Source organism: Coptis chinensis, chromosome 3 (genome assembly GCF_015680905.1).
Source record: "Coptis chinensis isolate HL-2020 chromosome 3, ASM1568090v1, whole genome shotgun sequence".
Taxonomy (NCBI): domain Eukaryota; kingdom Viridiplantae; phylum Streptophyta; class Magnoliopsida; order Ranunculales; family Ranunculaceae; genus Coptis; species Coptis chinensis.
This window is the reverse complement of record NC_141458.1, coordinates 47,506,788-47,531,674: the sequence shown is the minus strand read 5'-3', so window position 1 is coordinate 47,531,674 and position 24,887 is coordinate 47,506,788. Positions and strand designations below refer to the sequence as shown.

The 24,887-nt window shown below is 37.1% G+C and overlaps 1 pseudogene; it reads right to left on the bottom strand.

Moving 5' to 3' along the window:
- Positions 1-1,876: 1,876 nt before the first annotated feature.
- On the bottom strand, positions 1,877-1,971 carry LOC147509835 (small nucleolar RNA R71; annotated as a pseudogene).
- Positions 1,972-24,887: the final 22,916 nt, after the last annotated feature.

Sequence of the window (24,887 nt, the reverse complement as noted above, 5' to 3'; positions counted from 1 at the left end):
AATCCCTTATTAGATTAAACCTTTGAATCTTGTTCTTCATTTGATTAGATCAATAAAGTAGTATTCTTTATCCATTTCGATTTTTGTCAATTCCAATTCTAGATCTAATTTCAATTCATGTCCTTAGTTCAATTTAGTCATTAAATTAGATTTCATTATTGTTTAATTAAATAAATTTCAATGCTTTATATTATGTTTAGTTTTAATATAAATGGAAATGATTGCTTGAATGATTCAAGGCTAAACCTCCATTAGAGGGGTTGTGAAGCCTTGATGAAAGCTTGAGTCCGATTATCATTAAATTCGTAATATTTTCTATTCCACTCTAGAAATGATTAGTTCACCATGAGAATGGGTTTAATTGTTCACATGCTAGTTATAATTGGTAGAAATGCCATGTATAATTAGGGATTAGGAATAACCAATTGTTCTGCTAAAAGCGATTCAATTCGGATTCTGACGATTAAATGGATTAGTGGATTAAGTTGAGTTATGGTGGAATCAATCCCCTCTAACTCCTTATCATAGAATCAGCGTAGCATTCCTTTAGTATTCGATAACCGACTAGTTGCATCTTGTGGGTAGTTGCATCGTGAGTATAATTCCCTTAATTAAAAACTCTCATAGACTTAAAAGCGACTAGTTAGATTAGAAAACATCCATGCTAGAGCACTAGGAGTGGAACGAACTCTATCTACTCCCCTATATCTCAATTGGTTGAGAGTAGAATAATTCTTTGATAAACTAAGAGCAACAAATAAGTTTAGTTTACTTACGTTTTGAATTCATCGTTCATTTCGTAGGTAGACTATTCATTTTACATTTATCAAATGGCGCCGCTGCCATCTTAGTTGCACTTTATCATTGTTTTCATAATAGAATTAGTAATTTTTAAGTCCCATTTCACCCACCCACCCTTGTTTGATTCATCTTGTGGTTGCCGTTTCATTTTGGAAAAATTCGAGAAAGCAGCCGCAGCCGCCAAAAAAACTTCGACCAGCGACCCAGCGCTATCTTCTTGGACTTCCAGCGTTTATACACATTGGCCCAGCATAAAAGAAGCGCGACCAGCTATCTTCTTGGAGCTCGACTTTGCCTTGGCGGCGCCAGCAAGATAAGCGCCCAGCGCCAGCTTCTCAAAATTCGGGATTTCCACCGGTTTGATTTGAACCCGAGTTGTCAAGTTTTTCAGTGTTCTATTCTCTTATATACACTGAACACGCGCGTAAACAAGGCGCTATTCATAAAGCGAAGCAAGGGCCTTGTCGGGTATTCCTTTCTTCCACACCTCGCATCTCTGTTAGAGGTTTATACTAGTATATCGAAATTGTTTGGAGTGTTGCATGTGTAGTTAAGCTCGACTTAGTCTTGCATGTGATTAAGGTGCAGTGGTACAAAAACACCGAGCGTAAATACACAACAACATCAACAATCAAGTCTATCTAGTATACCACACACTACACCTCTAGCTACTATTCCACACACACCATACCTGATATAATGGGGAAGAAAGAGACTCCTCTCTCGGACTTCTACAAAGCCTTGGCGATAGCCCCAAATCTTGCATCGTTCTAGCAAACCCGGTGAGAGTTTGAGAATCCTCCAAATATTTTTAATTTGTTACCCGTTTTCATGGTTTAGACCATGAAAAACCTATCATTTTATCGTAGGATTGAACAAGAGTCCTAACAACATTCCACCATCCTACGGTTGGTTGAACAAATTAAATTAAGGGTATTCCCTTTCACCTTAGCCCGATAAAGGCGTCTTGGTTAAGCGCCCAAGGCGCCTAATTACGTGGACTTCGTGGGCTAAACTTGTTCAATTTGTTTATGGAACATTTTACCCACCCCTAAAACGGATGAGATGCTTTCTAAGATTCATTTCTTTTCGACAAAATCCTCATGAAACATTTTCAGAGGCTTGGAATCGTTTCACCGATCTGCTTATAGAGTGTCCACATCATAACTTAGCGAAAGACCGTTAGTTAGTGCCTTTTTCAAAAGGACTTCAACATCACCATAAAGAAGTCCTTGACATAATGAATGGGGGTAGTTTCTTAAACAAAGGAGCCTCGGAGGCTTATAAATTTTTAGAGGACCAAACTAAAGCGTAATAATAATTGGGGGGTAGTGGCGATTACTCCCGCTCAGCTAGTTCTTCTTCCACGATTAAAGCTACCGGTATGTTTGAGGTTAAATCAGATCCAGCTTAAAACTCTAATTGAATCCCTCACAAAAAAGGTAGATGCCATTTCGTACAACAAAAGCCAATCCCGTTATGAATGTAAATTCAAATCCATGTAGTTTACGTTGGAGTCACGAGCATCCCGAATCCCATTGTCCTATAGCCTATGAACAGGCTTGTTCCATTAATAGTGAACCTAAGCCCGCTTGGAGACAAAATCCCAACTTCGGTTGGAGAAATAACCAAAGCGTCACACCTCAAAGGGTACAATCATCAATATGTTAGGCCAGCGCTTTAACCAAGCTCCACTACGACAAGGGCGAGGTCGGGGTAATTTTAATAATTATAACAACCAAGTGCAACCTCGACAAGGTCAAGCACAAGGTCAAGGTAATTATAATAATTATAATGCTAATAGAGGTATCGTTCGGTAAATAATAACTATCAAAATCCACCAATAAATAATTCACGGGGAAATAGTTCGGTAACACCACCCGTGACCACTACACCCACACAGCGGATCGTCTTGACACCTTTATACAAGTGAGCCAAAACTTTTCAAACCATGGCTCAATCCAACCAACGGCTTCTACAATCCGTAACTAATTTAACCCAACGGTTGGCTCAAGATAAAGCCCAAACCAAAGGTGTGTTTCGAGTAGCGCCAATACCTAATCCTAAAACAACAAACCACGACCTTTGAGGTAGCGGATAATACTAGTAATGAATATGAAAATGTAGGTGAGATAAATGCAATCACCACTCTCCGTTAAGGCGAGTGGTTGATAACAAAGGTAACTATGCCTATAGTTACCCCCACCAATAACCCCTACACTGCTATATTACTAGATCTTGAAATAGAAACTGAAGAGCCTACCAATCGTTTGTAGAAGTACCGGTTACAACACAACCAAAGAAACAAAAGCTACGGTTAACATCCGGGGAGATACCATTGCTAAATATAGAAGCCGAAACCACCGTTTCCACAAAAATTAGCCATGTTAACTAAGGATACAAATTATGAGGAGATTAGGGATGTTTTAAGAATCTAACTATAAACCTTCCTTCCTCGAAGCTATTAAAAGCTACCACATCATGCTAAGTTTCTTAAGGAATTGTGTACTACTAGGCGTAAGACCAATATACCAAAAGGCGCCTTTTTAACAGAACAATTCCCAACCTTATCTGAACATAATGGAATTGTTAAGTACAAGGACCACAGTTAGATCCTCTTGTACAATGCACCTTAGGAGATTCCTATCTGACGACCGGCGTTATTTAGACACGGGGGCTAGTGTTAACTTACTCCCATTTTATTTGTATAGACAAATAGGTTTAGACAAGATGCAACCCACTAAAATGGCGTTGCAATTAGGTGATCGGTCTATTAAGTATCCTAAGGGTGTAGTCGAAAATGTGTTGGTAAAAGTTCGAGATTTCTACTATCCGGCTGATTTTGTAGTCCTCGATCTGAAAATCGCTAACGACTCTGTCCCCATTATTTTAGAAAGCGTCCTTTTCTGCAACTGCCAATGCGCTCATTAATTGCCGATGGGTTCAATGTCCATGTCTTTTGGCCATCTTCTTTGTTGAAGTCAATGTTTTTAAAACAAGGACCGCGATTACCCGATTAGTCTATGGATGGAGAGGTTAGCATGATCGAGAGCTTTGCTCGAGATTATTTCAACAACACGTTCCACGATAGTCATATGCCCAAAATTCTTTCCTTTGGAAAGTCGGACTCAATATTTTCATTCCTACACTAGTCGATACACATGTTATTGATGAGGGGCCGGGATAGATGACTTTCTCAAAGATGTAGAGGACTACCATAGTAATGTGGATATGACCAATCTAGATGAGGAATTTGATGAGTTTCTTGGTAGGTGACAATTCACCCTATCAAGAACTAACTAGCACAACATCCACCTCGATTCCCTCCTTCCACCCTTTCAAAGGAACCCCGAGTTTGCACTTTCGATCCTGTTGTTTCTTCTTACATGCTCTATAATTTTTTAAATCCTCCTAGCAAACGGATACTTGAGAAGGACAAACTTTGTGACACCTTCATTTTCAGAATTGAGGCGGTCCCTACACACACATGAATGAGTTCGATTGCTAAAACCAAATCCTCATTGTGTACAGCTGTCTTTCTACAACTTATCCATATCCACCATATCCTTCACAACCATTCACTTTTCCACACTTATTTACTAGAACACCCACTCATTCAAAAATGAAAAATAACGTGCATGATAGGTTACACAATAGGGTTATCCGACTTCGTTTGGATTCCACTAGGCTGTGTCGTAGGAAATCTTGGTGTTTCATTGTATTTGGATATGTTTGCTGTGATATTTATTTATGGAATGATCCACAACTATTTCGGTTGTTGATATATGATCAACTGCATGTTCATACATATGTTTTAGATAAAGTCTTGAGTATCTGACTATAAACGACTCAATTTCTGTGTTGGTGCATTTCCTTTCATTCCAATATATTGGTGAGTGCACCATTAAGGTAACCGGGCCCTCCCTATGGAGTGTGTGGCTGTAAGTACCGGATCCTAAGTCCACGGTTCACATAGTTCACGTTTTCCACTCTTGCATGTTTTCTCCATTTTTTGAGTCATGTTTCTCTATGGTGTGAATTATGTCTTTATTGCTTATTGTTTTTCCTTCTAAAACTAAAATAAAAAAAAAAAAAAAATAAAATAAACATAATAATCTAGGAAGTCTCGAATCGACTTTAAAAGACCATTGCTAAAACAAATTTTCTAAAATTCTTGTAAAAATTTGTTTGGGGGTGGGAGTGTTAAATGTTCATTACTAAATGTTTTATGTCCCACTAGAGTTGCTTAGGCGTTTTATTGTATTACGATTCGGATTGACATGATCTATTAATTTAGAGTTCATTCGTTAGCATAACTTCGTCATGCACGCGCTTCGAGGCGTTTTCCACTATCTCATATGTCATCCGAAGTCGGAATAGAGTGTTTTATGGATCATTGGATAGGAAATTCTCTCCTGATCATTTCCATATCTCATTCGCAAATATCGGGACCCGGTAGCGAATCGGGAATTTTGATTTGAAATTAGCGAAAAAATAAAAAAATCGAAAATTTTGATTTTGGGCTTGGGCCAACTTCAGCCCCAGCCCATGGAGAGCGCGCTCGCGCTCTTACCTTTTCAGCTACAGTTCATCGCGTTCTTCATCTTCCACCGCCATTAACAACCTCCAAACCTAGAAAAGCAAAAATAAAAAGAAACTAAAAAAACCCACGCCAAAAAGCAAATCCAAACCCCATTTTTGTTTGCAAACACCAATCAAAACAAACTCCACCAATTTAAAACTCGAAAAACCACCGAAAAATCAAACCAATTGGTGCTGCCGCCACCACTCCACCACCTCCACTGTTCTTCAAGTCGGTCAAGTAAAACCACCACTACCACACCCTCTACAAACCCCAAACCGTAATCAAACTCTAAATGGCTCAACGCCGTATTATACCGGAGCAGATTTTCACCGCCGACCATTTCGCGCCGTTTTACGGTGACGAAATGGCTAGTAGAGACTGGAATAGTCTCTGGTACTCGACCGAAGACTTCTACCATGAAGACTTGGTCAGACGGTTCTACAACACCCGGGAGTTGGAGGGGAGTCGGATTTTTGTTTTGGTGAAGGAGGAAGAGGAGGGAGTTGACTCTCTGAGTTTTGTTAGGTGATTCTAGGCATTCCGCCTAGAATCAATCTGATGCCGTTTTCACAGGGATCCCCGTTTTGAGGGTTGAGCCGTTGATGGGCGTTACTGTCATCAATGGGAGCTACAATCCAAACTCCCATTGTGTGCGCCAGGCTTCTCTGAGGACCAACCAACTGGCTACAGCCCAGTGGATTGGTCGGAATGTCTAGGCAAGGACAAGGTCGGTGACATCGGTCGACCTGCCTCCGTCCTATGGATACTCCGGGGGCGGAAATCACGATTTCTGTATCACGGAGTTTTCTTGAACATGATCGGGAGGTTCGGACGGTCGTTGGCACCTCTTCTGTGCTTATCACTAAGATCATGTTGAAGATGAAGGCAACTCCGGCTACGAGGAGGATTTACATTACCACTTGCGGGAACCCGCGTATTTATAGGGAGTGTGTCCAACAAGTCTGGAAATTGCCAGAGGATAGGGAACAGGCTGAGGAGGAGGAGGCTGGGGGACAGCAGGATGATTCGGAGGAGGATGAGGAGGATGGCACCTGTTTTGATACGGATGCGTTCCAGAGGTGTTGGTCTGATGCTGAGCGCATGGCTATGCTTCATAGGGGCATGCGTTCACTCAACACTCTCTGTGCCGACCTCCGGACTCGACAGGCGACTATTCATCACAACTTCGAGCTCCGCGCCCGGAGGAGGATGAGAGATGGGGAGCGAGGCGGGCTGAGATGGAAGCCCGGTCCGGTTTAGAGTAGAGATGCTAGCACGCTTCCCACCTCATCTGGACTCGCCTCGAGGACACACTACTAGGGCATGGCGTCGTCGGCGAAGGGCGGCTGCTCTTTGGACCTTCACGGAGCCGGGCCAGCCACCACTTTCGATCATGCCCTCCGCCACCAGTGGCGAGGTGTTTAGAGAGGATGAGGAGTGATAGTGGTAGTTATTTATGTTTAGTAGTTGTTGTGTTATTTACTTTTGTTGTCTTTATTGTAATGTAACTTTTATTTCAGTAATTTGAATTTTGTAGTAATACTCCGAATGAAATTTTAATATAAGGGTTTATTTTCATATTGTGTGCTTATTTCATATTGACCACACCTTCCAAACTTGTTTGGGGGTGGTTTGATTATTTCAAGCTGTATTCTTATTAAAAAACCCTAGTGTTAGAATTTACTGCGGAGTAAGGTGAAAATATGGTAGTTTAGGCATATCTGTGATTGAGAATCATTGTAGGATGAAATCTAGATTAAATAGGTACATTCAGTCATAAAATCCAAATAAGAGATACTGGGTTTGAATTAGAATCCAGGATATGAGTTGTTTCCGTTTTCGAGTTTGGAAATTTTAGGATTTCCGGAAACTGCCGTAATTAGTTTTGGCAACTTTCCGATCCATTCTAGCAACTTTAAACCTATATAAACTTGATACAATCTATCCTCACAACTCACACTACACCTAAACTCCATCACTCACCCTTCAAACCCGCGATTCCCACGTTTCGACTTCATTTTACAAATTCGCAACTTCGAGCGCAGCGCCAGCGCTACTAGTTGGCCTTCAGCGCCCTACAATTCTGTCGAGAAAAATTTGGTCGAGCCAGCGCCCCAGCGCCTCAGTCAGCGACCAGCGACCAGCTAAGTTCTTGGAAATCAAAAATACAAAAGCGCCGCCAGCTAAGTTAATGGCGCCCAGCGCTGACTTCTCGGACCAGAAATTTTCCGGTTTTCGGCGTAGTTTCGGATCATTAAGTAGCTATTCCAAAGCGTAATTTTGAGATGACATCTCCAATATTGATACGAACAGTCTTTCGAAGATTTGTTCCAAAGCACTACTTACGGTGCTTGGTTTTGTGAGGTGATCACATATGTTGGTAGGGAACCTCTTATGGTAAGACCGGTGAACTTTATTCTCCAAACACTTGCATCTTATTTTTATAATAACTGCATTTTCTTTGAGAGACCGGATGGAGAACAAGTGTTCTCCATCAACATTGACAATGAACCAATGGAGATTACGGGTTCTTGCTAGCATTTGTTCTTGGACTTGCTATGCCCGGCGAGATACAAGACCCATGGTGCTATTATTGGGTTCGATAATATGCATGTCTACACTTATGAGTCTTTGCCGCGACGAGGCTTATGGGGCAGGCATTTTCCGTGATTGAGGACCAAAGGGGACTATAACGTTGCCCTTGGTAGCTTTGTCCATGAACATAGGAACTGTTATGTTTTGGATTATGCTAAACATTTTAGGGGAATGGCGTTTTTCTTACGTGAATGGCGCCACTTGCAGCGTTTTCCTTGCTTTAGCCAATGGGCCCGGTTCTATGACCTTCCCGAACTTTGATGTCTAGTTTAGCACGAGCCTATACTATGAGGCATAAGTACCTTCTTATGCCTGTTCTAATTTCACGTATTATGCTATGTTTCTTTCCTGTTTTTTGTACACGTTTCCGCGGATTGGATTAAGGTAGACCGCGGTCGCGACCCACCAATAGTATTATCCGATCTTTCCGTGCAATGACTTGGCATGGGTGGCGGATACAACCTCACCGGGTTGCACCTACACCCCATCGGACCAAGTGGCACTTAATAGGTTAGCAACCATAGATGATAAATGGCGTGAAGCACGGCAAATTATCATAGCATGGCGGATGCCTTGAAGGAACCTCACTTCTTTATAGAAGTAGAGGATGGCGAAGATGACGAATAACAACGGGAGTGGAGGTAAGTTTTAGTTTACATTGAGTGTGCGCTTATGTCCCAAGCAATTTAATTATGTTAACCCCATAATGGGTGGAACTCTTATAGAGTTGCGTCGGTTTTATTTCCTATATTAGTACGTTCTAACATTGTTTTGCAGATGTTTTTACGAATTTCCGCAGCCTTCAATGGTATTTTTCCTACCCTCTTTATTTACAATGCTTTGAGGACAAATCATGCTTCTTGTTTGGGGGCATAGAATCACGTGTAATTAAGACATCTGTTAGGATATAGATATATATAATATGCATTTGTTTTCTAGTTAAAATTTCAAAAATTTAAAAATATAAATAAATAAGTTTATGCTATACACTTAGGAATATTGGTATTGTTTTCTTTCTCCATGCTCTTAACAATCTAGAAGTCTCACATAGTTTTGCATCGAATAATTGTTAGAAACTTAGGTTAATCGTGTAGGTAATAATCTTTGCATCTATCTATAAATATATTACATGAGTATCTATGATTGTTAGCGATAAGTTTCTGAAATCTAGGCTAGAGTACTTATTCTACAAATCTGTGAGAATATAGCCTAAAGCCTTATATGAAAACATTTGAGAAATGACACAAGGGAGAAGTAAAATCCGGATAGAGAAATCACCGTCCACTTGCTTGATCACTAAACCATATCCTAAGTGAGAATTTAGGCGCTCTTTGGATCGATATAGCGAGAAATTCAAACCTATGAATTATTTTCCGCTAGTCGCCACTCTGAGCCTTTTCTTTAGCCTTCCATACACCACAATTCCTTTACCCAAAACAAAAAACAAAAAAAAAAAAAAAAAAAAGAATAAATCAACCTACCCAATTTAGAATAAGTCCGAATAGAATGAGTGAAGAAAGAAAAAAAAAAAACACATGTAAACAAAAATTGTTACTTGCTTGAGGAAAATAAAGAAAAGAAGTTTCCATCCAAAGAAAAAGAAAAATAGAAATAAAATAAAAACTCCAAAAAATATAGAATAAAAAGGAGTCAAAAGCCAAAGAAAAAAAAAAAAAAATAATATGCTAAGGGATGGAAACAAAGTATAGAAGCAAAAGAAAATAACAAGGTTTTCTCTAAGTTACATAATCTGAAGACTCTATTATCTCAGACTTGTCCTTTTGAATATCCATTTCCTTCCTTCTTAAACCATCTCCTAATCCCTCGTAACACCTAATAAAGACCTCTAGCTCGATTAGGAATAGGTTAGTGTGATAGTAAATTGGCGGATGTGTTTGATTGACCCGGCTTCCTTGTTGTCATTGAGATTGTAAGGTAAAAAGTGCCCACTTGTACTGCTTTGGAGTAGCGAAACTTGAGTGCAAAAATCAGTGTTGTTTCTTGACTATTATTGTGAGAACCTACTTAAGGGCCGCTATTCCGAGTTCTCGAAAACAAACACAACTTAAACATTTGATAGTACTACTCATTGTATATATGTTTATTGTAGATGATTGATTATTATGCATATATTAACTTAGGGTTTTGACTGGTTATTCTTATGTAATTGCTAGAGATGTATAGATAGTTGAGCATGAATAAAGGAAACAATAGTTTTATTTTCTTAGTCGTTGTAGTATAGATGAAGTTTGTGAGTACCTTCATGAAAACTCTCACGAGGCTATAACTTCGTCCACTAGGGAATTCCTAGTGGTTTAAAGGCCTTGTTGCATATGGTCAATGCAATCGCTCTCAATAAACGAGATTAGGTAGAACTCCATTTTGGTCACTTATTCTAATTTCTCATCTTTGCTTGAGGACAAGCAAAATCTTTGTTTGGGGTGGTTTGATAAGAGCCCAAAACTGTAGTTTTAACCCCTTAATAATCATCTTGTTAGACCAATTATGTGAATAATAAGTAAGAGTTAACACTGATTCTGCGTTTTATGCATTTCAGGGCTTCAAAGTCCATTATGTCTGCGAAATGTACCACTTTAGCGAGATAAAGGAGCAAAAGTCAGTGAGAACTTCCGAAAGCCGTATCTTTGGACTCAGACCTCGAATTGGGCATACCTTATGTCAAAACGACCGGCTCGGAAAGAGCTTTGCAATGGTCCAAGCCTTGACCCAATCAGAGGAGCAGAAGTGGACGAAAAGTCTGTGGAAGTCAACTGCAGCTGAAGAGGCCTATTTGGACTAGAAAGAATGGGGTTTTGGGCCTGATTCTCTGGCCCAAACCCTGGCTCCAAGCCCATGCACGAATTTTGGATCTGAATGTATAAGAACAAAAGCTTAAGTCTTTGTTAATGGTAGATAGAGAATGGTAGATTAATTAGTAGAGAATTAGGGTTCATAGCTTAGAATAGAAAGTAGCCATTAAAATAGCTTCTAGATCTAGATTTAATTGTTTTTCTTTAATTAGTTTCAAATCCCTTATTAGATTAAACCTTTGAATCTTGTTCTTCATTTGATTAGATCAATAAAGTAGTATTCTTTATCCATTTCGATTTTTGTCAATTCCAATTCTAGATCTAATTTCAATTCATGTCCTTAGTTCAATTTAGTCATTAAATTAGATTTCATTATTGTTTAATTAAATAAATTTCAATGCTTTATATTATGTTTAGTTTTAATATAAATGGAAATGATTGAATGATTCAAGGCTAAACCTCCATTAGAGGGGTTGTGAAGCCTTGATGAAAGCTTGAGTCCGATTATCGTAGAGAGTCGTAATTATTTTCTATTCCACTCTAGAAATGATTAGTTCACCATGAGAATGGGTTTAATTGTTCACATGCTAGTTATAATTGGTAGAAATGCCATGTATAATTAGGGATTAGGAATAACCAATTGTTCTCTTCAAGCGATTTCAATTCATTCTGACGATTAAATCGTTAGTGGATTAAGTTGAGTTATGGTGGAATCAATCCCCCTCTAACTCCTTATCATAGAATCAACGTAGCATTCCCTTAGTATTCCGATAACCGACTAGTTGCATCTTGTGGGTAGTTGCATCGTAGTATAATTCCCTTCGTAAAACTCTCATAGACTTAAAAACGACTAGTTAGATTAGAAAACATCCATGCTAGAGCACTAGGAGTGGAACGAACTCTATCTACTCCCCTATATCTCAATTGGTTGAGAGTAGAATAATTCTTTGATAAACTAAGAGCAACAAATAAGTTTAGTTTACTTACGTTTTGGATTCATCGTTCATTTCGTAGGTAAACTATTCATTTTACGTATTATCAGTAACCATGATGGAGAACAAAAAATTTCCCTTGCAATTAATGACACGACAATGGAATTCAGTAAGAATTTGGTAGCTTTGGTTTCGGGATTGCCTTTGCCTAATCCTACACACACGTGGGGATATATGACTAATAATGCATACCTCTATGACTATGCATATTTCCACGAGTATTATGGGGGAGGGGTATTTCGTATAATAGACCAAGTGCGATATAATATAGCCCTTGGTAGCCTGTCCCTGAATGTAGGCACCACCATGTTATTCATCCTGATGAATATTTTAGGGGAGTGCTAGTTTACTTCTGCAAATAGTACCGCTGGTGACGTTTTTCTTGCTTTCGCTGAGGGACGTCGCCTATATGACATTCCCAGAGTTTTAGTGGCTAGTCCTAAGAGAGCCCATAGCATGCGGCTTAAGAATCTTCCTATGCCTGTTTTGGTTTGCCACATCATGCACGGTTGTTTACCTGAGTTCTGTACCCAGTTCACGGATTGGAAAAGGGTTAAAGTCATAAGACCCACCAATTGCATGGTTCGTTCATTTCAACTTATGACTTGGCCAGGATGGCAGGTGCAACCTCATTTGGTTGCTCCTTACACCCCATCGGACCAAGTAACACTTTCGACAGGTTAGCGGGTTGATGACACCGCGGCGAACGGCTTGGCAAGTTATTATAGCGTGGCGGGGCCTTAAAGAGCCTTGGTCCTATGAAGAGGATGAGGATGAGGATGAGGATGATGTTTAAATGAGGGAGATAAGGTAAGTTTTTAGTTTCAGTTAGTGTTTGCTTATGTCCAAAGCAATTTGATTCTTTGTAACCCCATAACGAGAGGAACTCATATAGAGTTGCGTCTATTTTTCTTTAGCTATATTAGTATGTTTTAACCTTGTTTTGCAGATGCTCCAAAATTTCACGCATTTCCATGGTATTTTTCTACCCTTTTTATTTCAATACTTTGAGGACAAAGCATGCTTCTTGTTTAGGGGTGGCATAGAAACACGTGTAATTAAGGCATATGTTAGGATATAGATATGTACAATATGCACTTGTTTTCTAGTAAAAATTCAAAATTTTCAAAATTTTAAAAATATAAATAAAAATTTTATGCTATATACTTAGGAATATTGGTATTGCTTTCTTTCTCTATGCTCTTAATAATCTAGAAGTCTCACGTAGCTTTTGCATTAGAATAGTTTTTAGAAACTTAGGTTAATATGTAGATAATAATCTTTGCATCTTTCTATAAATATATTGCATGAGTATCTATGATTGTTTGGCAGTAAGTTTCTGAAATCTAGGCTAGAGTACTTATTCTACAAATCCTGTGAGAATATAGCCCAAAGCCTTATATAAGTGAAAAAATTGAGAAATGACACAAGGGAGAAGTAAAATCCGGATAGAGAAATCACACGTCCACTTGCATCACTATACCATATCCTAAGTGAGAATTTAGGCCCTTTTTGGATCAATATAGCAAGAAATTCAAACCTATGAATTATTTTCCGCTAGTAGTCCCTCTGAACCTTTCTTTAGCCTTTCATAAACCGCATAAAATCCTTTACACTTTTACTAAAACAAAACAAAATAAAAATCAACCTACCCATTATAGAATGAGTCTAAGAATAGGATGAGTGAAGAAAAGAGAAAGGAAAACCCTATGTAAACAAAAATTAGTTAGTTGCTTCAGAAAAGAAAAAGAAAAGAAGTTTTCATCCAAAGAAAAGAAAAGAAAAATAAAAATAGAAACAAAATAAAAACTCCAAAAATAGAATAAAAGGAATCAAAAAGCCAAAATAAAAAGGCTAAGGATGGAAACAAAGTGTAGAAGCAAAAGAACAAGGTTTTCTCTAGTTACGTAATATGAAGACCCTATTAACTTAGACTTGTCCTTTTGAATATCCATTTCCTTCCTTCTTAAACCATCTCCTAATCCCTGCGACACTTATAAAACCTCTAGCTCAATTAGGAATAGGTTAGTATGATAGTAAGTGGCAGATGTGTTTGATCGACTTCGGCTTCCTTGTGTGTCATTGAGATTGTAAGGTAAAGTATACCCACTGCACACTAGAGTAAATAAACTTGAGCGAAAAAAATCGAGTGTTTTTTGTCTTGACATTTATGTGAGGACCTACTTAAGGACGATATTCCAAAGTTTCAGAAATGGACTTGCTAGTGCGTTTCATAGCATTAATCATTGCATATATGTTTATTCATAGATGATTGATTATTATGCATATATTAGTTTAGGTTTCGACTTGATTATTCTGTATTCATTGTAAGTGAGATGTATAGATAATTGAGACATAAATAAGGAAACAATAGTTCTATTTCTTAGTTGTTGTAGTATAGATGAAGTTTGTGAGTACCTTCACTGGAAAACTCTCACGAGGCTATAACTCGTCCACTAGGGAATTCCTAGTGGTTTGAGGTCTTGTTGCATATGGTTAATGCAATCGCACTCGGCGAAACGAGAGTAGTTAGAACTCCATTTTTGGTCACTTATTCTAATGTTTCATATTTGCTTGAAGACAAGAAAAATGTTGTTTGGGGGTGGTTTGATAAGAGCCCAAAACTGTAGTTTTAACCCCTTAACAATAATACTTTTAGACCAATTATGCGAGTAATAAATAAGAGTTAATGCTGATTACGTGTTTTTATGTATTTCAGGCATTATAGTCAATTATGTGCAGAAATGTGTCACTTTTGCAAGATAAATGAGCAAGGGTTGGTTGCTAAGAAGTTCTGTGATTAGAGGTTAAGATTCAAAGAGAAAAAGCCTTTTTAAAGCCCGGTCAAAGTTGAAAAGTAAAAGTCATCAGAACTTTTGAAGACCGTATCTTTGGACTCAGACCTCGGAATTGGGCCTACCTTATGTCAAAACGACCGACTTGGAAAGAGCTTTCCAATGGTCCAAACCTTGGCCCAATTAGAGGAGCAGAAGTGGACGAAAAGTCTATTTATGTTAAATCCAACTAGAAAGACCTCTGTGAACTGAAGAAATTGGGTTTTGGGCTCCATTTTCCTGCCCAAAACATGGCTCCGGGCCCATGCACGAAATTGGGGATCTCTCTCTCTTGTTGAAAAGAAGAAAAGAGGCAGACAATTAGCTAGACCTATATTAGAAAATAAATTAGCTTAGACTCCATTAATTAGCTTAATTACTTTGTTTTGAATTCAGTTTTGAATCAGTATTGTTATTATTCATTAGATCAATAAAGTTAGTTAGTTATTCATAAATCTAGTTTCATTTCATTAAATCATTTTAGTTTCAATTCATAGATTTAGTTAATAATCATTACTAGTTTCAATTCAATCTTGCATGATTAGAATTCCATTTTAAATCAAATAAGTAAATTTATAATTTTTTTATCATGTCTTGTTATTATTTATATATTAATGATAGCATAATGATTCAAGGCTAAAACCTCCATTAGAGGGGTTTGAAGAAGCCTTGATGAAGCTTGATTTTTGTTAGCGTAGAATAGTTCGTGATATTCCATTCCATTCTAGAAAACAATTAGTTCACCATGAGAATGGGTTTTATTGTTTCACATGCTAGTTGATAGTTGGTAGAGATTACCATGAACAATTAGGGATTAGGAAGACCAAATTACTATGCAAAAGCATTTTAATTTGGATTACGACAATTCTTCGTTAGTAAATTAAGTCGAGTTAAGGTGGAATCAAATCCCCCTAATCCCTCCTCATATCGTCAAATTAGCAATTCCGTAGTTTGAATTATCGTATCTTGGTTAGTACAATTTCCATCGTAGTATAATTTCTATCGTTACTCTCATTGATTTTGATAGACTGATAATCGTAGTTAACTTTGAATTCTAAAAAACTAGGAGTGGAACGAATCTTCTATTCCAACTATATTGCAATAGCATCGAGAGTAGAAAACTTTGATAACTATAAGCTAGAAAATAGTTTTAGTTTTACTTGTGTTTGAGTCTCGTTACTTATTCGTAGGTAAAACTATCTTTTTAACTTGTATCACGCATCCATATAACTAATAACATATATAATATACATAACATTTGCCCATATGATTCTCATTCAAAAAATAAAGAATTAGAGTTAATACAAAAGTAATGCTTTTAGTATATAACCCTATCACAATGCTCTGTTATGATTATTATAGGTACCTTGTCCTTGTCTGAATGTATTTGGTGGTTTATTGAAGCCTGGAGGTGGTTGGGTTTGTGGTTTATTAGTCCATGCGAAGTTTGGTACATTGAAAGCACATATTTCTTCTGGTTGAAGTGATGATAGGTTTGTGATCAAGGGATAGGTGGTATCTATATGATTTAAGCTTAAACAGAAATTGCATGGTAAGGTATTTATGTTCATGACAGGATGAGGAGTTTGGTCTTTTTGTTTGGTTGTGAGGGCAATCTTTCTTGTGAGGGTTTCGATTAAAGTTTTGATTTTTGGATCGGATTTCACCTCAAAAATACCGCTAGCCTTAGATGTACTGGGTTGGGCTGTTCTAGAATTATTTATATCGCCCGAATGGGTACTCTTTTCAGCTTGGTTTTCAAGAAAGGTTAGAGCTTCGGTTGCACCTCTATCCAAAAAATTACCATTACTCATGATGTTGAGGGTTACTTTGTGTTCTTAGAGAAGACGTTTGAAGAAACATTAGACAATAGTGGATTTTTCTAGTTTATGGTGAGGACATGAATGGAGTAGGTCAGAGAATTTATTCCATGCTTCAGAAAATGTCTCACTCAGACTCTATCTAAAGAACTGTATCTTACTTCTTATCTCTTTTGTGGAAAGTACTTCTTCATGAAGGAGAACACAACTTTAATTTTGCCATGTATCGAAGGAATCGGGCTTCTGAGGAAGAAGCGATGCATGACTCTTACCATCTAGAGTGAAAGGAAACACTCGTAGCTTCACTTGATCATCGGTGACACCAGGATAGTGGAAAGTATTGCATACTTCATGTATCCGGCATAGATGTTCATACGGTAACTCGTGTTCAAACCTGTGGAATAAGGGTAGAAGATTGAACACGTTTGGTGGAATGTAAAAATCACTCGTGAGTGGTGTGAGTCGTATACAAGATGGCGGTCCATCTTACAACAGTGTGTAAAAATTAGCAAGAGAGGCTCTTCCGCTTGCACTACTTTGTTGGCCATCTTAGTAGGTGGAGGATGAGAAATTGGAGATTGTCTAGGACAATGTGCTCTCCTACGTAGTGCCTGAACACAATATCATGCACTTTTAGCAAGATAACAAAACTATCCAAACATGCACAAACTATACAATGTATGCTCAAGTAATCAAAATTCAGTTTTGCAAGTTTGGAGTTTTGAAAATCTTTGTTGGTCTATAAATTACTATGCCCTGTTCAAAGGAACAATTGGGGGCGAGACTAAGATGATTCTACTACACGGCTCAGAAGAGTAAGCAATCACTTCACCAAGTGGTGTTCTACCAAGAATCTCACTCACGATGAATCTGGGGGAAGGTAGAGAGGAAGGTAGTTAGTCCACCGGAATCTGGTAACTAATTACTCTAAATCCTCGTGGCTACATTTTAGTCCTTTTCTGGAGGAGCGTGACTACTTTAGGCTCTAGTTGATTGATTTTAATTTGTTTGTTTGGTCTAATACTTCAAGAATCAAGCAACATCCGATTTATCTACATTGGGGAATGACTTCCCAATAGTTGTTATTTGACTCGGGTTCAGCCTTATGCATGAATTGAAATTGCAGTGTGCAAATTAGAATTCAAACAATCACGTAAGCATGCTTGAACACACAAGGTATCCTCTTACATGGCGTTCAAGGAGGTTTAGAATTTACTTCTCAAGCCGTGCTTACATGCTGCTTTAGGAGAACACGACGTTGGTTGGTGCATGATCTAAGATTTAGGCCCAACCGTTCGAGCGTTCCCTATTTTAAGTTACAAAAAAGGTCCACTTAAAAAGTCCACAATCCAGGTTTTTAATAATTAAATGACTTTGCCTTCAATTGCCCAAAACATAAAAGTAAACTAATACTACTACTAAGACTAATAGATTAACTAGATTAACTAGATTACTTAGATTAACTAAAGCTAATTGTAATTAGATTGTTGATTACCAAGTTGATTCAAAGTGCGTGAGCGTATGATTCCCGACTTACCTCGCATACTTGAACTTCCCAAGGCAATGAAAACTCTAACTCTTGGTAACTTTCACAACTTCAACCAAGTGTTCAACTCATGTTCATCTACATAATCAATCAAAAACTATTTTTTTTGTTATTTTTTCTTTTTATCTTTATCTATTACAACAAAGTCCACTGATTTATACTATTCTATTATAAAATCCGGATATCTAATTATAACCATGCATCAAAAATGAACAAACTGTGAAAAAATGAACGTTGACGGTCTAGAGGTGGCTGGGTGGTCGCCCGATCGGTTCCGGCCAAGTTGGTTCGCATTCTGGCAGCAACTTCAACTCTTCTCCAGCAGTTGAATGTCAAATCTAGATTTGAAATAAAATAGATCAGTATTGAAAAATAACAAAATATATCAAGGAAAATTAAAAAAAAAAATTAAAAAAATGAAAGGGGTAGAGTGATGTTTCCCTCCTTAGGTGTTCAACTAAGCATCCATGCTCCTTCAATCCATGATGGCGGCGCCATTTGAAACTTTCGTATGGTGGTAAGTTCAAAGAGTGAGGTTCATCATAAATTGTTTAGAACTTGGATGTATGGGAGTTTTGAAGGAGAAAAGGTAGATTTCTTTAACTTTTAGGACTTGTTTTTGTTAACTCTATTTGTATTGAAGAAAACTTGAAAAAACTTTGTTGATTGAATGATTGAAAACACAAACTTGAAAGAAATAATTTGATTGAAATGACGAACACAACTTGAACGAAATAACTTGATTGAAATGAATAACAAAACTTAAAAGAAATAACTTGATTGAAATGAAGAACAAAAAATAAAACAACTTTAATGTAAATGACTTGAAAAATAAATTCCTACACTACTTCTACATGACACTAGAATAAGTCTAGGTGTTTTCTCTCCTCGTACTTTTTGGTTCTTATACTCCTACTTTTACAAAAGTCTGATTTGCCATCTCACTTTCTAATCAATACACCTCACTATGGTTGCTTTATGCTTTTCCTTTTTGCTTTTTCATTTCTTCTTGATCAAGCTAGGTTTAGGGCAAGCCTTCTTTTGTATCAAGGCCATCCATCTTTAGTCTTATGAGTTGAGGACATGACTTTCAATTCTCTGGTTCTGAGTCTTTGACCTTTGACCTTTGACTTTGACTTTAACTTTTTCAGCACTTTTTCATAGCAGCTTCGAGTCTTAATAATAAGCGTAAATAATACTCCTTTTGGTGCTAAGATGTAGCTTTTATGATAAATGGTTTGAATTGATTTGTACCCTGAAAAAGGCAATAAAAGCTATGAGTTGTCTTTTCATTATATGTAAGAAGGGTTGTAATGTAGTAATGTACAGGTAATAAAATGCACATTTGGGAGCTGATCAGTTCACCATGGATTTTTAGAGATGGTGATGCATGAGCATGGATTATTAATTAATTAGTAGTTTCTATTTTATTTGGTTTCCTAATTCAATTAGGAATATGATTTAGGATAGTTTCCTATTTGGTTTCCAATTATGTTTAGTAGTTGTTTTCTTATATAAAGGCATCTAGGCCTTCATTGTTGGAAGGGTTATTATTGATTATTAATTCTTTGTGAATTGTTCTTCATGTTTGAAGGTTTAAACCCTAGATTTAGGTGTTTGATTTATTAAATCTTATTGATGTTCATCCATTGTTGAAGCTTCCGCCAATAAGATACATCAAATTTGGTATTAGAGCCAATCAACTTTTGGGAAATTTTTTTAAGGAAACATTGTTCACAACTGCTGTTCACTAGAACACTGTTCATCACGAGTAACTGTTCACCGAACAATTCACTACAAAAGAAAAATCAATTTTCTTGGTTAATTGTCATGGAGTATCATAGAAGCGAGTCACCGCCGCCGCCCGATCATCGATGTTTCCATGGGTCAAAGTACAATGCCGATCACAATTATGGGAGAGCTTACGATATAGATTGCAACCGCCGCGAGAGTTTTACATACTCCTTCAAGAAGGTATGAACCTCCTTCCCCTCCTCCATTATCGGTTGTTAGTTTGCGACGAAAATTCAAGTCAGAGAAAGGATGCAAATTTTCCTCCCACGAATTGATGTATGATTCTGATTTCGACCACACAAAGAAAGATGGTGTTTCCCCTATTAAAAATTGTCACTACCACCACCATGGAAAAAAGTCACTTTTGTTAGTTAGGCAAACCCACGAACCTTCTCTTCCTGACCAACAAGACAAATTATCTCAAACAAGGAAACACCGATACAATGATCCTGCATGGGAACATCCTTCACCATCTAATTATGAAAGCGAGCGGTAGCGCCAACACCTTTTGTTTCTAGCAGCCCCTATAAGCTCTCGTGAACGACAAGCTTATGTTGCCATTGATCCCACGACAGACAATCACACTGACCACCAACCGAATGATCCAAGGAATACTTCAAAAGATTATACTTTTACACCCACTCAAGATGATACAAAATCCCAGGCAGGTCATGTGGTTTGGAATAGTATCTTGGTAAGTGAGCACAAATCCAACCAACTTTCAGCATATGATACTGCTGTAAAGCATCATCTATTCCCTTCTCGTCAGCAACTATTATCAATTGAAGAAGAGAAGCCCCTATTGGATTCTATAATGGTGCAATTTTCACTAGGAGAAGTTCTTTTTTATCCTGGTATTTTTGTTTACTCTAAATATCACTTTTCTAGTTATTGTATTGGTCAACCAAGAATACCCGGCAGAGATGAGGCATTAACACTCAGCTAGGCAACAAAGCCTATTCATTCAGTGAATTGGGGAAAGAATGCATGGTACTTGGTTCTTTTTACGAGTCATTACTTGGGCAAAATTCGAGGTCGACTTCCTTTGAACCACGGGAGGATGACGTATATGACTATGAAGAGCGTTTGTGTGTTAATGGATTTTTATAACTCCAAACTCGAGGACGAGTTTCTTTCAAGCCGGGGAGATTGATGCATGAGCATGGATTATTAATTAATTAGTAGTTTCTATTTTATTTGGTTTCCTAATTCAATTAGGAATATGATTTAGGATAGTTTCCTATTTGGTTTCCAATTAGATTTAGTAGTTGTTTTCTTATATAAAAGGCATCTAGGCCTTAATTGTTAGAAGGGTTATTATTGATTATTAATTCTTTGTGAATTGTTCTTCATGTTTGAAGGTTTAAACCCTAGATTTGGGTGTTTGATTTATTAAATCTTATTGATGTTCATCCATTGTTGAAGCTTCCGCCAACAAGATACATCAGATGGATTGATGGGAGTTTATGAATAGGGGAAGGTAGTATCCTTAAAGTTCATGACTTGTTTTTTAATGAAACAAGTTTGTATTAAAACTTGACAAACATTGAATGAAAACTTGTATTGATGAATGAAAGACAAACTTGAATGTAAACTTGTATTGAAAATCAACTTGTATTGAAAATTGAAGAACAAACCTGAAATGAAAAGTTAAAATGAAGAACAAAAAGTAAACAAGAAATAAAAACTTGGGAATGTAAAGGACTTGAAATTAAAATCTATTCTACTCCTACATGACCATAGATTAAGTCTAGGTGTCTTCTCTCCTCCTACTTTTTTGCATTTATACTACACCTTTTGCCAAAGATTGATTTGCCCTCTCCCTCTACAATCAAGACACCTCACTATGTTGCTTTTGCTTTTTCATATCTTCTTAAACTAGCTAGGTTTTTTAGCAAGTCTTCTTTTGTAGCAAGGCCATCCATCTCTAGTCTTCTAATTTAAGGACGTGAATTTCAGTTCTCTAGTTTTGAGTCCATGACCTTTGACCTTCGACTTTGACTTTGATTTTTTTAGCACATTTTCATAGCAGCATAAAGTCTTCATAATAAGCATTAATAAGGCTCATTTTTGTGCTAAAATACAACTTTTATGATAAGTGGTCTGAAATGCTCTGTAACCTAAAAAAGGCAATAAAAGCTATGAGTTGTTTTTTCATTATGCTTAAGAAGGGATGCAATGAAGTAATGTAAAGGTAATAAAATGCACATTTAGGAGCTGATCAGTTCACGACTGAGGTATGAAGTTTTATATTTAGTTTGGATGTATTCTTTTTAAATTTGCAGGTTAGGATAGGTTTTATATTTATGAACTTTTGAAAAAATAGAGAAGATTCTGCGGAAAATTTTCCAAATAAGCCACGTGTCATAGGTTTGAGTTTTGGGGCATTACATCCCCCCTTGTCCAACTTTTACAAATGTTGTTATCTGACTTTATACAACCCTATTTTCTTATTCACTAAAGGTTAGAAGCACTTGTTATATGAATTTTCTTTGTGTCGTAGTTCTCTTTACTGGAATAAACATTAAATCCAAGTAAATGATTTTTTTGTCATTCACTTTATCTTTAGCATTTTTAAGATTTGGTGGGATCAACATTGGTAGCTAGGTATTTGATGAAGATGTCCTAGTAGTGAAGTGTGGTAGCAACCCAAGCCTTGTTTTGATATTTTAGTTCCTTAGTTTTTATTTTTTATTTTTTATATTTTTAACTTTTGCAGATCAAGAAACTTTATGGCCAGCAAGAAGACTTCCACTTTGGATAGATGTCAAAGCTCGTTGTTTGTTCGGTGTCTCTAAGAATGTCTTTCGAACTATGATCAAGACTAACCACGAGTGTTTGACATGAATGTGACTTGGTCACAATTATTTCTTAGTCCATCATTTGTATATTGTTAAGTACCTATTTATTACTTAAGTCCTATGTCTATTTTTGCTACCGGAATGTTCAATGGAGTTAGCATTTATGAATGCTATTTGAATTTTAATGGATTATATTTCAGGTGTATATTTGTTGCAGGTCCAATTCAATATGAAATGTCTATTTTCAAATATATACATGTTTTTAAAAAAAAAAAAAGAAATTATAGCATTTATCACGGTTTTGCCATAACGGTCACAAAAGATACATTTTTTTTGTGATTGTTTTTAGTATTTGTTACTGTTTTATGTGGTGGATATAGGCTTCTCGAGGAAATATTTGTGATGGGTTTGGGGAAAAAAAATGACCCCCACTTGGTCACCGTTATCGGAAAAAAAAACAGTCACAAAAGACTTTTTGTCACCGTTTTTAACAGTGACTTAAAGGCTTTTTTGTTGTAGTGATATATATCCACTAAACATGCGACATATTACATACCTAATAAGATACAATACTAAACTATGCATGTATTGCATAAAAATTTGATTTCGTCAATACTCAGTGAGATTGTGAATGTCATATAGAGAGCAGCTTCATCTCAAAGGGTTTAGAAACAACTTACCCAACTCAGATTTTAACCGTCGTTGGAATGTTCTCCTCTTTCTTGAAAAAGTCAAATTATTATACAAAACATTCAAACATGCGTATATCATGTGTATATCTAATTCAAACATGCATATATATATACTCATACGTATATATAAATATTAACAAGAAAATCAGAATCACTCAAACATGCATACACACGTCATTCATACATATATCTATCCTAACATGTAAGTAATAGTCCATATCATGTTATTTTGTACATACGAGATGTATCACAGGTTAATCATGTAAACATTATAAGAAAAATTAGAACATGTGAGCATCCCACAATTCTGTCAAAGAAACAAAACGTTCTTTTCAATTCACGCGAACGTTGTGAAGTCCGGATCATACTAGAAGAATCCAATACAGATGCAAGATAACAAGAACAGTACTAATGTGTCACAGAACAGGAGGTTCTGACACTGAAAATAGAACTGATGAAAGCACAAAATGGTAGTGCATGTGACCAAAGGGGCAGTGCGCGCAACTCTTATCTGTCATGTTGGCAACTCAATCACTTGCACCCGCTATCACAGTAAGACTTCCATTCTTCAAATTTTGACAGTATTCTTAGATTGTTATGTATGTTATGTTCTAGGTCTTGGTTAGAGGTACCCGCATGCACAAAAAAATCACAGTACGAAAATCAGTAGTGAAACGTGAAGAAAATCTCACGCAAATCAAACAGAAAATGAAAAATGAAAGGATTGGAAGGGTAGGAGCAAGGGGGAGTAGGGGGTTTCCCCTTGGAGCTATTCTAGCTTATAACGTAGTTTCCTTGATCCTTTAGGATGGTAGTGGAGCCATTTTATTTCATTTATCATTTTCCGGCAGCGGCACCATTTTATGTTTGGCCTTTCGTGTGTCTACAATGTTTAAATTGTAGACACGCTCAAACACGACTCATTCAAATACCTTACTCACGTGCATGTTGGAATACACTTCGAGGAAAGGTTTCATTCCACTCCTAAATACTAGAATACTTGTTCGCAATTCACTGAAATTTACCACACTAGGGAACTTGTGAGAAGGATTTGATTGGTGGTTATTTTGACTACTCTACTATATTGCTTGAAGTTCAAGTTACTAAAACTTACAAAAAAAACCGATTTACTTAATACAAAAGTGATAGAGAGAAAAAAGGGTGGAGAGTTAAATCGACTAATGTTAAACTAGTTCCATAATTAAGAAGACTGCATCATGATGTCTCTAACCTGTTTTGGGTTCATAGACAACAAACCCAAAACGAGTTAAGGCATTGATCCCTAACAACATGAACCTATCTCTAAGCCCATCTTGCTGGCATGAGAAATTGAAATGATATTTCATCTCTGAAATACCATTTCAATCCATGGTTCTATTCCACACCAATCGCTCAAATTTTAGAACTTGGATTCACCAGAGGGTCATGCGCGCGACTAGCCCCAGTGTCATCTGGGTTGCGCACGCGACCTTATCTAAAGCTCCATACTCCAATCTTGGACGATCATTGTCATTTTATGATAGGATGTTAAATACAACCTAAGTTCTTAAACAATGATCAAGGTTTCCTCAACCAGAGTTTAATCTTCATATGAGCATCATTAACCCTCCACCAGGG